Source organism: Eptesicus fuscus, chromosome 15 (genome assembly GCF_027574615.1).
Source record: "Eptesicus fuscus isolate TK198812 chromosome 15, DD_ASM_mEF_20220401, whole genome shotgun sequence".
Classification (NCBI taxonomy): domain Eukaryota; kingdom Metazoa; phylum Chordata; class Mammalia; order Chiroptera; family Vespertilionidae; genus Eptesicus; species Eptesicus fuscus.
Window position 1 is genome coordinate 35830210 of NC_072487.1, and position 16890 is coordinate 35847099.

General features: G+C 39.7%; 1 protein-coding gene across 4 annotated transcripts in view; it reads left to right on the forward strand.

Annotated features, from left to right (window-relative positions):
• CFAP95 (cilia and flagella associated protein 95) overlaps positions 1-16890 on the forward strand; it is a 69522-nt gene that overhangs the window by 4030 nt on the left and 48602 nt on the right. The window contains exon 2 of one of the 4 annotated variants that reach the window (XM_054727757.1): positions 6980-7062. The exons of 2 other annotated variants lie outside the window; for them this stretch is intronic. The gene's annotated coding sequence lies outside the window, so the exon portion shown is untranslated. Of the gene's footprint in view, positions 1-51; positions 107-6979; positions 7063-16890 lie in introns of those variants that run through there. One more of the 4 variants, XM_054727758.1, reaches the window with a different exon arrangement.

The window sequence follows — 16890 nt, forward strand, 5'->3', positions numbered from 1 at the left end:
AAGTCCTGCTGCAGGCGTGCCCTGCCACCAGAGGTCATAGATCACCCAGGTGCAGGATGGACCGGAGGGTGTTTGCAGAGGCCTGGAACTCTGGTCTCTGAGTCAAGTACGTGCTCACAAAGGCAGGGCCCATTAGGGAGGAGGCCAGGGGACAGGAGAGAGATGTTTGTCAGAACATGGCTTCCAGGACTGTCATTTGCGGGCCAACAAGGCACACTGAATGACTTGAAAAACATCCCTAAATATCACCTAGGCTCCTAGGATTCTTCGGACAAGAGACTCCAAACTGGTATTTCCCACTAAAGGCCAACAGTTTGTTTGGCGTGCCCTGTGTTTTCATTTTTAAATAATTGCCCACATTTAAAACCAGGAGATTACACATAAAAATGCAGGATTATGTCTTTTCTTGAAAAGTTGAAAGGATTTTATTCTTCTTGGCAACTATGAAGATACGGGCTACCAAAGATGAGAGTCCTCTTGTTAATTGCACTCGTAGAAGTTCTTGCCTGGTCCCAGAAGTCATTTGCTTTACTTCCCTTGCCTTAGCCCTTGGGCTTTGAATTCACTTAGAGATTATCTTGTTTTATTAACTATTGCAGTAACCAATAGCAAAACCGTAACATATAACTGGGAGAAAAATGGGTACTTTTAGGGCAATTAGGATTCTGTCCATTGGGTCAATTTTACTGTCTATCCTGCTGACAATAATTACTTTTAGTAATTGGAATTCTCTGGGGGAGAGCAGAAAGAGAGAATTGAAGTCTCAAAGCTTATCTTCTTTATACTTTTGCCATTTAAAGATGAATGGTTTTGACTTAGCCCTAAAGCTAAGCCTTCCTTGATCCCATTCATTCATGAAATGTATGTGAGCCCTGCAGCTTCTGTCTTGCAAATGTTTCACAGCCTATTTCTTACTTTTCCAAAGCCTTATTTTTTTCTTCTCATCTCCAAAACCTGCCTGTTTTGAATTCAGTGTGAAAGTTTATATAGATTTGAAATCCAAAGCTCCATTGGGAAACAAAAAATCCTCTTTTAGCCTCATACAGGGCTTACCTCATGGCCCTCAAGCAAAAACACTTAGCTCTTCCATGATTCTATTACTCCATAAGGATTTAAGTTATGGTATAAATCACTACTAGAAATGATTGTTACAGAGAGAGATCTTTTCAAGTGGATAGTGCTTTGCACTTTTCTCCATTGCTCTGAGGAGTTGCCTTGTGAGCATCGTAGGCATCAATAGCAAAACTACAGAAGAACAGAAATGAGACGGAGGTGAGGAACTTGGTGCGGAGAAGGGTGGTATAACCCTGAAAGTCATTCTGGCCACTTCTGGAAATGTAGAGAGCTTTCTCATGCTGTTGATTTTAGAAAGAAGGTTTGGGAGCAGGAAGAAATAAATTCAGTCCATTTAAACAGCTACATATTGGAGATGCAGAGATGAATAAGGAGATTCAATGAGATAATTTGTATAAAGCATTTAGCACCATGCCTGGCACATAGTAAGCAATCAATAATATGTGGTAGCTAGTAATACTATTTATTTAGGATAACATAATGGTTAAAAGCTTGGGCTCTAGGTTGAACACCAACTTTGCAGCTTGTGATACGGCAAGTGATGTGACTACTCTGGGCCTCTGTTTCTGCAACTGTGAAATGGGAATGTTGGGATTCTAGTAAGATTAAACAAGGTGTTGTATGTGAATCCCCTTTTAACATATAGCCTGCCACATAGTAAGCACTGTAACTGGTATATACATGCGTAGGATATGTTCATTGACCTCAAGGAAGTTCATAGGCCAGTAAAGGAAAATGTCAATAATCTTATTTGTGCAAAATAGAGATGAATATAAGAGGCAAAGGGAACAGGAAGGGAAAGTTAGCGTGTGTGTGAGGGTGGGGAGTGGGGGTAGGGGGGGTGCTTTCCTGAGCAGGATTTAGAAAGAAGAATAGGAGCTTCATAGGTACATAGAAGAAAACAGGCGAATGCAGTGGTATAGCAAGCAGCATCATAGGGAAATAGAAGCAGTTCTCTATAATTGGCAAATACAGTCGATCCTCATTATTTGTAGGTTTTGTATTTGCAAATTTGTCTACTCACTAAAATATATTTGTAACCCCAAATCAATGGTTAAGGTGCTTTCATGGTCATTTGTGGACATGTGCAGAGAGGCAAACATTTGAGTTACTGTCTACACACATTCCCAGTTGAGGTCAGACAAAGTGACATTCTGCCTTCTTTCAGCACTCATATGGGAACAGGTATTCTTTTTGCAGTTTATTTAGTGACACCTTTTTTTTTTTTTTTTGCATATTTGTGCTTTTTGAAGGTGATTTCATTATTAAAACAGTCCTGAAGTATAGTGCTCAAGTGTTATCTAGTGTCCCTAAGTGCAAGAAGTGTGTGACGTGGAGAAAATTCACGTGTTACATAAACTTCATTCAGGCATGAGTTATAGTGCTGTTGGCTGTGAGTTCAATGTTAATGAGTCAACAATATATATTGAATAAGGTGTCTTTATGTAGAAACACACATAATAAATACCAGGCTATATTTTGATTGGTTTATGAAAATGGCTCACAGGAAACAACCCCTGTATTTCTGAGCTGGATGTACTGTTGGCACTCTTTTTTTCCTCCATATCCAACCAGTTATCAAGATCTGTCCTAAAAACAAAACAAAATAAAACAGAAAAACTGCATGAAGTTCAAATTTTATAAATTTCCAAACAAATGATGTCATTGACCATTTTGTTTTTATGCATTCTGGTCATATTTGTTTGGTTTCTACTGACTTATTTTAGTACATATTAAAACTTGTATTGATTTTTAATCTTTTATTAAAGGTTAGCACTTACTATTTATAAAACACTATTTGGGTGGTCTTTCAACTGAGTAGTTGATTAAATGACTATACCCATGGGTTTGCAAAATAGAATTGGTGTTTGGAAGACATTTTGACTTACCTAGTTTAAACTTTTGGGCGATTCCCATTTTCTGTTTATGTGGCATGTAATACAAGTCTGCTTGACTTCACTACACATATTTAAGATGGTTGTGTAAAATGGATGTGATAAAGTGATGTACCCGGAATGGTTGTTAGAGGTATTACTGGGATGAGACATTGCCTAGGAGCCATCTTTTCCTTGCAGCTGGAGTGATAGATAGAGAGCCATATCACCTGCATCTCACCTTGATGCTTCTGGGTGAGAGAAGCCTTTTCTAGAGATTACCCTTCTCTACTCATTTCTGTAGCATTTATGGAGCTATATCATCAGATGATTTCTTTAGAAATTCTGAATTGAGGGAAAATTTTCTCTTGGGATATCTTTCCACTCACTGGAATAATGCAATACAAAGAACCAGAATAACTATACATGTCCTTAATAAATTCTCTGGTGTGAGGCTAGTTCTTATGAATTAATTAATTAATTTATTTTTAATCTTCCCTTCCTTGGCCAAATCAACATTCAATAATAAGTGATGATCATTTAAAGCAAAAAAACAAAAACAAAAAACAAAAACAAAAAAACCCCACACACAATAATTTGAGTTCCCTGGGAGATAGTTCATGTTCTGGTCTCCATGGTGACAGAGTTTTAAGAGTTCAGGTAATTTTATGTATTTGTTATTTCAATTACTTTTCTCTCCTGCCTAAGATTAAGAGCCAAATCCCACCCTGTAATAGGAAGAAAACAGAAAAAGGAAAAAGAGGAAGAAAAGTAAAATGTGGTGATAACTGTGGGATAGGTATAGCATGAATCCATAATAAAACCAGAGTTGATTTTCACAGCCATAATCCTGATGCAACAAGATAACATCAAAACATGTTTGGGCACCTCTGCATAAGCGAGCGTAAAGAGGTATAATGCATTAGCCTTCTGATTAGAATGGTAAAGAATTTAAAATGGGAGCTAAGCTGTGCTTTTCCTAGTTTAGTGCATGACTTAGCAGGGACTAACAGGTAATAAGGACATTTTGAGTTAATATAGGTTCAAATTTTAAGATCACTCTATCTGTCCTATGTTTTGGAGCTTCTGGGTCTTTTTGTTGATAGAAACCTAAGAAATTTGAGCCTTTTATTTCTCAACAATGCCCAACTTTCAAGAAAAATATCTCCCTCAGCACTCAAAATTTCCATCTAGTTAGAAGTTAACACCAACACTTTTTTTTTTCTTCATATTCTTGGCACATCAATCTTAAATGTTCCCAAGGCAAAATGTAGATGCCTCTGATTTATTAGAGCAAATGTTATCTTAAAGAGTTAAGCAAAGAAAAGCACAAAGATTAATATTTCAAAATACAATATTACTATAAGTGAGCAAAAAAAGGCAGTACATATTGGATTCTTTTGTTAAAAGATGTGTCTATATGGCATTGAAAAGACTGAAAGGCTATTCACCATGTAACACAAAATATTTACAGCTAAATTGTGGATTATGGATTATTTGTCCTTTTTTTTCTCTTTGCCACTCTACATTTTCCATAAGGAACTTGTATTATTTTCATAAAAATTAAAATTACTTTAAAATTTTTCATATCATTGTCTATGTATTTTCCCATGGAGCAAATATTTTTCTAAATGATCAGAATTTAAACACAATACTTCATCTCTTTCAGAGTCTGAGTCATTCTTCATAGTTTATTATGAGTCTTTTTAAAATATCTTTTTAAGTTGGATAAAGAGGATGATGCTATTCACATTCATTTGGTTTAACCACCCTTACATTCTGTTCTCTATAATGGTAGATCCTATGCCATGGTTATTTTTAATCTAGTCCTACATTCCTTTTTTAAATTTTTTTATTAAATCTTTATTGTTCAGATTATTACAGTTGTTCCTCTTTTTTCCCCCCAATAGCTCCCCTCTACCCGGTTCCCACCCCAATCCATGCCCTTACCCCCGCCCCTACTGTCCTCATCCATAGGTGTATGATTTTTGTCCAGTCTCTTCCCGCACCCCTCACACCTCTTTCCCCCCTGAGGATTGTCAGTCCACTCTTTCTATGCCCCTGATTCTATTATATTCACCAGATTATTCTGTTCATCAGATTTTTTTATTCCCTTGATTTTTAGATTCACTTGTTGAAAGATATTTATTTGTTGTTCATAATTTTTATCTTTACCTTTTTCTTCTTCTTCCTCTTCTTAAAGAATACCTTTCAGCATTTCATATAATACTGATTTGGTGGTGATGAACTCCTTTAGCTTTTTCATATCTGTGAAGCTCTTTATCTGACCTTCAATTCTGAATGATAGCTTTGCTGGGTAGAGTAATGTTGGTTGTAGGTTCTTGTTATTCATCACTTTGAATATTTCTTGCCACTCCCATCTGGCCTGCATAGTTTCTGTTGAAAAATCAGCTGACAATCGTATGGGTGTTCCCTTGTAGGTAACTAACTGTTTTTCTCTTGCTGCTTTTAATATTCTCTCTTTGTCTTTTGCTCTTGGCATATTAATTAAGATGTGTTTTGGTGTGGTCCTCTTTGGATTCCTTTTGTTTGGGGTTCTCTGTGCTTCCTGGACTTGTAAGTCTATTTCTTTCACCAGGTGGGGGAAGTTTTCAGTCATTATTTCTTCAAATAGGTTTTCAGTATCTTGCTCTCTCTCTTCTTCTGGCACCCCCATAATTCGGATGTTGGTATGCTTGAAGTTGTCCCAGAGGCTCCTTACACTATCTTCATATTTTTGGATTCTTTTTGCTTTTCCGGTTGGGTGTTTTTTGCTTCTTTCTATTTCAAATCTTTGACTTGATTCTTGCAATCCTCTAGTCTGCTGTTAGATCTCTGTATATTATTCTTTATTTCAGTCAGTGTATGCTTAATTTCTAGTTGGTCCTTTTTCATATCCTCGAGGGTCTCACTAAATTTTTCGGCCTTTTCTAGAAAATTCTTGAAAAACCTTATAACCGTGGTTTTGAATTCTATATCCAGTAGTTTGCTTTTCTCCATTTCTGTCATTTGTGACCTGCCTCTTTGTCTCTGCATTTTGGCTGCTTCCCTGAGTTGATAGAGTGGCTTTGTGTGCTAGGTGTCCTATAGGGCCCAGTAGGTCGGCCTCCCCAGTTACCTGAGGTGGACACTCTTGGTGCACCCTTTTGTGGGCTTTGTGCACAGTCTTATTGTAGTTAAGCCTTGATTATTGATGGTATCACTGGGAGGAATTGACCTCCAGGCCAATTGGCTGTGAGGATCAGCTGTGTCTACCATGGGAGAACTTCTGTGCTGGAGACACCCTTATGAGGGAAGACTTTCTTCAGTGGGGCTTTGGTGCTCACTGAGTCTGCCCCCTGAGTGCACTGGCTCTTGGATCTGAGGAGTTGTAATCTCGATGGTCCTACTCTGACCCCTGGGTACACTGGCTCTTGGATCTCCAAGGAGGTGCTATTTTAGCCTCTGCCTGAGGCCACCCAACAGGAGCTACGGAGAGATCTGCAGATTCCTCTTCTTTGTTTGGGTTTTGGAGGTGCCCAGATGGGGCCCAGCTGTGAAGCAATGCAAGCTGCTGTGGGGCCTTGTGCCTTCTTTTGGAAGTTCTGGTTCTCCCTGACTCAGCTGCAGTTTGTTAGGTAAGTTTAGATTTTAAAGGACCAGGCCATGCATATGCAAAAGCTTCTGCGCACAGCTGGGTGGGGTAGAGTCTCAGGGCAGAGCAAACAGCAATGGCTTCCCATCAGCCCTGCCCTAAGAGGCCCCCAGGTCTCAGTGTCCCTTGATAATCACTGCAAGCACCTCTGAGAGAAAGCCACCCTCTAGTTCCATCTGCTGCCAGACAGTCCAATTTCTCCTCGTGTGAGTCTGGGTCCCCAGAGTCTCGCCCGGAACTGGAGTTCAGACCAGTCGGGAGCTTGTGTCTCCCTGCAGATTGAAAAAGACAGCCGCATACTCAGTTGCCAGCCCTCTCCGCATGCGTGCCTCTGTACCTCTATACTTCACTTCCGCAGCTCTTTTGGGTCTCAGTGTGCTTTTCTCTTCCCTTCTAGTTGTAGAATTTCCACTCAGCCAGCCTTCCTGTGGTTCTGGCCAGAGGATATTATGGACTTCTTACCCAGAAGTCAAAAGATAAGTACGTGTATTATATGCATTAGAAAAATTTAGTCTAGATAGATTGCATGTTTTTATTGGACTTCTTTGTATGTTAAACAATCCAATGGTAAATATAAATAATTTGAAAAGGATCCCTCTGGCTGGTTTATAGTTATGTTATAGTGAGTGAAATGTGACCCACTATAGGTCTTCTTGACCTCACCAGGCCTATGTACTTCTGATGAGTGAGAAGGTCAAGGCATGTCAAATGTCCTGCTAGACATTCAGGCACAAATAAGACATTTCCTCCAATAAAATCAGCTAGCCCTAATACTGTTTTGGGGTGGGTAACTCTTTTTTCTTTGACAACTTTCTCTATTACTTCTTTGGAAATTATCAGTTTAGACTTTTGTATCTATTGAGGACAATTTTGGTAAATTATTTTTCTTAGAAAGTTTTATGTTATCTAGCTTTTCAAATATATTTGCATAGAATAATGGAAAGTAGTCTTTAATGATTTAATTTCTTTATTCTATTTTGATGGTTATATCCTATTTTTAAAACTTTATTAAGATACTAGAGGCCCCGGGCAAAAAATTCGTGCAAGGGTAGGGTCCCTAGGCTTGGCCGGCGATCAGGGCCGATTGGTGCCTACCAGCTGCTGGGCCGGAGCCTTCCTTTGTTCCACACTGCCCCCTGTTGGTCAGTGCACATCATAGCGAGCGATTGAACTCCTGAAGGGACACTTTGCATATTAGCCTTTTATATATATAGATAATTCAGATACCATACAAATCACCATTTTAAAGTATATAATTCAGTTGCTTTTTGTGTAGTCATAGAGTTGTATACCCATCAACACTATCAATTTTAAGACATTTTTATTAACCCTAAAAGAAATGCTGTTGCCCCTAAATTTCCTCTGGCCAACCACTATTCTACTTTCTGTCTCTATAGATTTGCCTATAATGGACATTTCATATGAATGGAATCATATAATGGTCCTACTGGTGTCTTTTATTGCCATGGTGTTTTCAAGGTTCACTGATGCTGTTGCATGTATGAGTACCTCGTTTATTTTAATTGCCTAATAATAGTCCATTGTACAGATATTGCATCCCTCAGTATTTTTTGTACCTACCCTGTCTTTATTCTTAATTTTTCAGGCAGGAGTTTGTCTATTTTATTTACTTACTCATTTATTTTGTTTTCTAACTCATTTTATGCTGCTTTTATCTTGAATTATTCTATCATTCTGATTTCTTTTGGCTTGCTTGTTCTTTTTCTGTTTTTGAATTAAGTGATTCACTTACTTATTTTTATTGTTTCCTTTTTATTGATATAAACACTTAAACTTTTATTTTTTTCTGTAGGTTGTGCTTTAAATATATCCTATTGATTCTTATGTAGCATTTCTATTGGAATTTTTGATAAATACAGCAATTTAAGTTTGTATTGATTTATGAGGTTTTTTAAAATAAAGTGTTTATTTCCAGATTGAAGATAGATCTCTTAAAATGTGTCATGGATTTCTAGTTTTATTGCATCATTTATCTTTTAAACAAATACAAATATTTTTCTTAATTTTTATGAAATTTTCATGTGCCTCTGAAATTGTATTTTTTAAGCAGGTCACCAGTTATTGGTCTTACTTTTGCCACATGCAGACTATATTCACCCATTTACCCAAGGATAATGACCCATATTCCATCTAATCACATGTCAAAATCTAAGATCTCTACATGTTATGCTATATATATCTCTCTACTGAGTCTAGATGTGGCTCTACTTGGTTCAGAAATCTATAAAACAACAAAAATTATCTGCCCCCTGCCCATCTACGTAATATACACTGGTGGTACAGGGACACGCTAACTGCAATAAGTACTCCTCAGAAAGAGGAAGGATAGAAGTGACAGAATTGTCATTGATCCACATTCTTTTTAAAAAATATATTTTTATTGATTTCAGAGAGGAAGGGAGAGGAAGAGAGAGATAGAAACATCAATGATGAGAGAAAATCATTGATTGGCTGCCTCCTGCATGCCCCCTACTGGGGATTGAGCCCGCAACCCGGGTTTGTGCCCTTGACTGGAATCGAACCTGGGACCCTTCAGTCCACAGGCCCATGCTCTATCCACTGAGCCAAACCAGCAAGGGCGATCCACATTCTTTTTTTTTTAATTTTTAATTGATCTTTAAAAAGAGAGGGAGAGGGATAGAGAGATAGAAACATCGATGAGAGAGAAACATCATCAATTGGCTGCCTCCTGCACACCCTTACTGGGGATCGAGCCCACAACCCAGGCATGTGTCCTAACTGAGAATCAAATGGTGATTTCTTGGTTCATGGGTGAATGCTCAACCACTGAGCCACACCGGCTAGGCTATCCACGTTCTTAAATACTGCCAGGCACAAATTGTTAGGGAGCTCTGCATTGGTGTCAGGAATGTTCTTTGGTTAGACCCTGATTCTACTTTCTGGCAGCAGCTTCCCTTTCCTATTTCTCTTTGTTGTCCTTGGCTCTGCCCCTATATGACTTTTTCTGTTATTCTCCTTGACCACACCTGCAATGGTTGTCATAGAATATATCTTCCTGTGGGTTTTCAGCTTTCTCAGTTCATTTCCCTTCCAAGAAGTTTGGAGGCCAAAAGATATTTTAAATATTGAACAGCTAAAGGATTTAAAAATGCGATTCCTGGCTTGTTTGGAAGTACAGTTATTAAAAACTTTGTAAGTTTCTTCTTTGTTTGACTACGGTTAGCTCAAACTGCTAGTAACCTCTCTTTCAATTCTTTCTAGACAAAGGTCTCAGACTTGTATTTCTTTAGTTTTTTTACCGCATAACATTTGAACAGTTTTTTTACCGCATAACATTGAGTGTCAATTTGAGACGGTTGGTAATTTCAGATACCAGAAACCCTGGGAACTTCTGTTTGTCCAGCTCCCTATGCTGATATTTGCTCTAATGCAACTTCATTCACTGGGAGGATCTAGCAATTGGATGAACTTTTCTGCAAGCCGGAGATTTACTCGTAATGGAACCTTGTCTCAGAAAAGTCTTTCTCAGTTTTCCCTCTTACTATTTGAGATCTAAACATTGTTGGCTCTGCTACTATTTCAAGGATCCACATTTCTAGAATCTCTTATTTCCCTTTTGCTTCTGGTAAACCAACCAATTTCCTGAATTTATCTCTCTCGCTCCCTTTTTAAAAGTAACTTGGTAAAACAGTTGTCAATTAGCAATTCACACACAGAACTAACAAAATGTTTTCCAATCTCTTTCCCAGTCTCTCTAGGTAACGATTTGACTCTTCACCCGCTGTGGCTATCAGATGTTTGGCCTTTCCAGCCTCTGATGTCAGTTTCCTACTGTCTTCTGCTTGGCCTTTAGCCAAGGCCATGTTTATTACATGTTATCACAATAGCACCCGCCCCACTTCTTGTACTAATTTCAGTGTTAGAATAACTAAGCTTAATCTATGATAACAAACAGCCGCCCCCAAATCACAGAGGCTTACCACCTAAAGGTTTATTTCCTATGCACACAAAGTACGGTAGGTAGGTAGTAAGGTGGGGTTGGGCATACTCCACATAGATACTCTGGGACTCAGGCTGATTGAGGCTCCATCATCTGGAATGTCTGATTGCTCTGGTAGGGAAAGATAGAGTTGAGGGTTGTCCAAAGACTGTAACTGTCTTGGCACAGAAATGGCACATAATTTCTGCTCATATTTATTTTATTGGCCAGAACTAGTCAAAAGGCCCCATTAAGGGAGCTGGAAATTTTAACCTGTATTCCTAGGAAAGAAGGAGAAATTGTCTTGGGGAGTACAGTATCTATCACATATGGAAGACTTTCTTGTGAAACTTCCCTCCTAGGGGGGCTCTAGGACTAGACTTTTGTCCTTCTAGCTGTGAAGCCATTGCCCTGTACAATGTTGGCAAGCACCCGGAGGATGTCAGCAGAGTTGGTGTTTTGAAGTTATATGGTTACAGGCTTTCATCCAAATGTTGTCCTGTAAACTTTCACTGAATTTTCAGCTCCTATATACTTTTAGTATGTTGTGCTTTATATATACATATATATGCAAGGTAGGTCACATTTGTAATACAATAGTTAATAAATAATATACGAATAAACTTTCTCATACTTACAAGTGTAAACCTACTTTTGCCCACCCGTGTGTGTGTGTGTGTGTGTGTGTGTGTGTGTGTGTGTGTGTAATATTGCATTTTCCGTTGTGTTAAGTTTCTCTGCATAACCATGGAAATGTAATTTGGTTGGCATTGTGAGAGTTCCCATCTCTGGGAATCTCATTACTAACCTTTCTTGCTACTGCCTCTTATCGCCACGTCTTCCATTTGTCTTTGACTGGCTCTTGGCTGCTTATGGTAGCCCTTGCACATGATGTAATCTGGAGATTATAACTTCTGATTTTGCCAACAATTTGGTTTTCTTATAATTTTTCCATTTTCAATTTTTCTTTGCTTCTTTTGAGTGATTTCTAGGAAGGAAAGGGAAAATACTTATTTGTGTAGCTATGTCCATAGTAGAAGACTGTTTTAACTCTACATGCTATTCATGAAGAGAGGCCTGTTCATTTGTTTTTATGTGAATGAAATTAATTGCTTTGAAACCAAAGAAGCTTATATTATCTACTTAATATGCAACTACTCATGCATTCACAGAAGTGTGCATTAAAATGGGCCTTAAGCTCATATAATAGAATCTTTTGATGTTATTCTAGAGTAATTAATTCAAATTCCTTAAGCCAGTAATATTAACACTTTAGGAATAGGAGTTTACACAGGTAATCAGCTGTTTGCTTTTGTTTTGAAATGGGGCAACTTGGTCTTCATGCCATTCATGCCAGATATACTGTCAAGATATTCTTTGGACTAGAGTAATTATTAATATACTAGAGGCCCGGTGCATGAAATTTGTGCACTGGGGGGGGGGGGGTGTCCCTCAGCCCAGCCTGCACCCTCTCCAATCTGGGACCCCTCGAGGGATGTCCCACTGCTCATTTAGGGCAGTTGGATATCCCTCTCACAATCCAGGACTGCTGGCTCCCAACTGCTCACCTGCCTGCCTTCCTGATTGCCCCTAACCACTTCCAGCCTGATCACCCCCTAACCACTGCCCTGCCAGCCTGATTGATGTCTAACTGCTCCCCTGCCAGCCTGTTTGCCCCCAACTTCCCTCCTTTGCCGACCTGGTTACCCCTAACTGCCCTCCCCTGCAGGCTTGATTGCCCCAAGTGCCCTCTCTTGCAGGCCTGGTCCTTCCCAACTGCCCTCCCCTGCTGGCCATCTTGTGTCCACATGGGGGCAGGATCTTTGACCACATGGGGGCAGCTATCTTGATCTTGTGTGTTGGAGTGATGGTCAATCTGCATATTACTCTTTTATTAGATAGGATAGAGGCCTGGTGCATGGGTGGGGGCCGGCTTGTTTGCCCTGAAGGGTATCCTGGATCAGGGTGGGGATTCCCTTGGGGCATAGGGTGGCCTGGGTGAGGGGCCTGTGGTGGTTTGCAGGCCGGCCATGCCCCCTGGTGACCCAAGTGGAGGCCCTGGTATCTGGGATATATTTATCTTTACAATTGAAACTTTGTAGTCTGGAGGGAAGCCAAGCCTTCTGCCTGCTCAGTGGCGGCAGCCATTTCTGTTGTGGCTTATTCACCTTCTATAGTTGAAACTTTGTAGCCTGGAGTGGAGGCCTAGGCCAGCCAGGGCAGGTTGAAAGCTTGGCTTCCTCAGTCGCTGGGGGCAACCCTAGCCTGCTCTCTCCAGCTCCATAGCTGCCGCCATTTTTCTTGGGATTTACCTTCTATAATTGAAACTTTGTATCCTTGAGTAGAGGCCTGGGCTGGCCAGGGTATGTGGAAAGCTTGGCTGTCTCTATTGCTGGAGAAACCCAAACCTCCCTCCTGCTCTCTGTGGCGGCAGCCATCTTGGTTGGGGTTAATTTGCATACTCGCACTGATTGGCTGGTGGGCGTGGCTTGTGGGTGCAGCAGAGTGGTTAATTTGCATATTACTCTTTTATTAGGTAGGATAATATACTTTAAAAACCTTAACTCTCACTTGGGGTGGTGAATACACAATATGCTGGGCAGATGATGTATTGTGGAATTGTGCATATGAAACCTGTATAATTTTGTTAACCATTGTCACCCCAATAAATTCAATAAACAGGAATAAAATAAAAATAAAACCACTGAATCTCTTTAGCCTTACTTTTTTACCATTCAGAGTTGTAGAGGGCCGCCTGGGAGGTACCTGGGCATTTCTTTTAAATATCGTCAGCTGAACTCAGGGTGTAGGCAGAACCACGCCCTGGGAGCATGCTTCCCCAATAAGGCTGGACATGTTAATCAGTTCTGACTTCATAGCAGCCCAGATGTCAGCAGGGGCAGGTCTAGATATGTAAATCCAGTAATGCTAGGTCCTAGTTAAGAATGCAAATAAGCTCCTTTGATCCTAAGTTTTGGTGTTACTTCCTGGATTTTGGGGATATAAGATAAACCTGCTGGGTGGCTCAGGGTCATCGTCATGCTGCCTCTCCATGAGAGAGGAAAGATGGCGTCCCACCCAGCCCCAGCTTCATGAATCTATTTCTGCGTCTTGTTTTCTTTATTTCTTTTATTTCTCAATCCCTGGCCGCCTCCATTTAGGACCGGTTCGTTCATCTCTCCACGCAGGACCCAGAAAAGGGGGATCCCCGCCATGTTTGGCCCCGGCCGCATCAGGCCCATGCACAGAGTATCTTTGGCCAGTCAGTATAAGCTGTTTCTGGAGGGGAGGATCAAAGAAACCCTAAGAAGTATTGTAGGATTTGAAGATAATTGAGATCCAGTTGTCTGGAGATAGGGTGAGAATGTCCTGATCCTGGTTGGAGCAGGACAGTCCTGGTTTTCACCACTACTAGTGTACTTAGTACCTCATTTCTCTCTTCAAATGTCCCAGGTGGGATAATCAATTATTGTGTCACCTTACTTAATACATGTCCCTTCAAATGTTTTCACAGTCATGTGTTTGGCAGTTAATCAGACTGACAACATTTATTTAATGTTTACACTATTAAGATCGGCAAAGGCTCCAAAGGCTATATTCCTTTTGTTCCCTCCCAATATTCTCCATGAGGCTTCCTATTCTTGAAGATTTTTTTGTGAAGGCAATTCATAATAATAATGGGTCATATTTACATGTCACTCAATGTATGTTGAGTGAAGAAAATTACTCCATCAAGTGGTTTTTATTTTAGGCTTCAAATTCTGTGGTTTTATGGTTATAGATATACAAATCACATACAGCATGAGACACATTGAAAAACAAAGTCTCTCTTCATAACTTGGAAATGTCACAGTATCTCCCAAGGACTTAAGATTTCACTTAAGATTCTGCAAGGGAATCTAAAAGTCTTCATTTGTCAGTTGGTACATTCATACACCAAATAACACTACCTTAGCATGTAAATCATTTGTCCATGAAATCTTTAAAGAGGATTGTCAAACATTTCTTTGCAGTCTTTGATTTTATTGGTTTTGTGCTTCTAATGTGTCAGAAAATATAGCTGACACTTGAGGGCAATTTTCTTTTAAAGTTTTAGGTAGCAGATGATTATAAAACCTAATTTGGGTTAGATTTACATCAGAAAGTACAGTGGCTGAAAGAGTACTTGTGAACTACATTAATAATTCTAAAATTTAAAATTAATGTATTCTGCCATCTGGAGTCTTAACTAAACATTTTTAATGTCTTTGAAATCTGCAAAGAAAATATGTCTCTTGTCAAATAACCAGAAGCTAGTGTTCAGATCGAATTTTCGTTGTTCTCATGTCAGATATTGCTCAGCTTCAAAACTCCTTTGCAATCAATGTTATGCATATGTATGTTGACAGTTTTCCCATTCAGCAAGTAGATTTATAATTCCTCCTGAGACACGTTTTTGCTGCAAAGAACTAGCATCTCTATATGCATAATCACTCCCTCTTTATGTGTGCTTTTACAGAGTGAGCTGGGATACTCTTTATTTTTATGGACACATTTGAAAGCCACTGCTCTCAGCATTTATATTAAGATTACAATAACAAAATGTAAGCACAATCAATCATTTAAGATGTAATAATCATTTACAATGTGTTAGACTATGTTAGGCACTGAGATCACAAAGATGAATATAAAATAAACCCTGTGTCTAAGAAGCTCTTAATGTAATGAGAAGGAAGATTCATTAATGAATAATTATAAAGCAATGTGAAAGGCATAGCAGTGATAAAGATATTGATTTCTTTGAAACCCCTCCCCACATCACCCCCACCACATAGACATGGGAGTATGGAAACCCTAGAGTGTAATTTGGTTCCCTCTCCTTTGAGGAGTATCCTATGAGCTAATCCAACCCTGTCTGCCCTCCACTGACTGTTGGGGCAGCCTTAGGGAAGCTGCAGGTCCCTCCCTGAGTATTCTCTGGACTTGAATTTGTTCAGCCCTGAAACTCACTTGAGGATTTGAATGTGTTTATTCAAAGGGGGCTTACAGATACAATTTGGTGTGAAATCATCCAGCTCTTATGGTAGGAAATTCAAGCTCCCAAAAGACCCCAGAAACACAATTAGAAGGTTCTCCTGACAAGACATGACTTGGGACGACGATGTTAGGCCCTAGGAGATAGGAAGAACAGGATCTCGAGGGTTCAGGTGATTGTAAAGCGGGTGGTGGAAAGTTGTATATCAACTGGAGAAGTTGGGCATTTGTTCAGATTGGGACCTGCTCAAGCTGTCTTTGCCCTTCTAGGTTCTATTTAATTTGACCCTCTTCACATCAGTCTAAGTGGCATTTTTGGCAACAGGGTCATGGTTCCAAGCTCTTTTTTATACAGTTGGCAGCTCTGATTCTGTCCTGTCAGCCCTTTCCTTATTCCTAATTCTACTCATATTCATACCCTCTCTCCCACAGTAGACTAGAGAAAGTAAGTTTCATCTCTTGTAATTAAGGATGTCTTTCATAAAGATTTCTTATATAAAGAAGTAGCCAAAGCATTGAGCTCCTGGCTTGATAGAACAGGGTCCTCAGCAGAAGCAAGGCTGCTTGTCAAGGAATATTCTGGCTCTTCTGGCAGGAAGCCATTCTCCTTCCAGCAAGAATGTCAGCCTGTACCTGAACGCCCGGCATCAAAGACACAGCTCTTCATTCAGTCAGCAGCATGGAATGTCAGGCTGCTTCGGCCTTGAACTGACTGCTGACCAGCTGCTGTCAAATACACGTCTGGGCAAATTAACATCCGCAGAAGCGAGGCTATAGACTAGAACAGTGCTGGTCAACAATGACCTTTTTACTAATTCAAGGTGATGTATAGGCTGTAAAGTTATAAAACAAGGTTTTTGTATAAAATGCATTCCATTTAAAGGACTCATATAATTTTTACCTATCTTTGGTGATAGAGGTCTTTTTATTAAGGGTGATAGATGGTTATTTTATTTTTAATGTTTTTGTCAAGACAAAGGTGGGCAATTTTATGTTGGTTCTACAAATTTTGAGGGAAAGTTTTGCTGCTCCATGAGACACTCAGGTTTGGAAACCACTGATCTGAGCCTGGTATACAACTATTCGCTAGAGCTTTCTTAACTTCAGCACTTTTGACATTTTAGGCCAGCTACTTCTTTGAGCAGGGGTTGTCCTATGCATTGTAGGATGTTTAGCAGCACTACTAGATGCCATTAGCATCCCTCCACACCCAGACCTTAGGATGACCCTGTTCTATACAAACATTTGGGGTTCAAAAGCTTAGACCTTAGGATGACAACCTAGATTTGGAAGAATAAATGAAAAGGTGGGCTATGCTGTCTCAGAGTAGATGA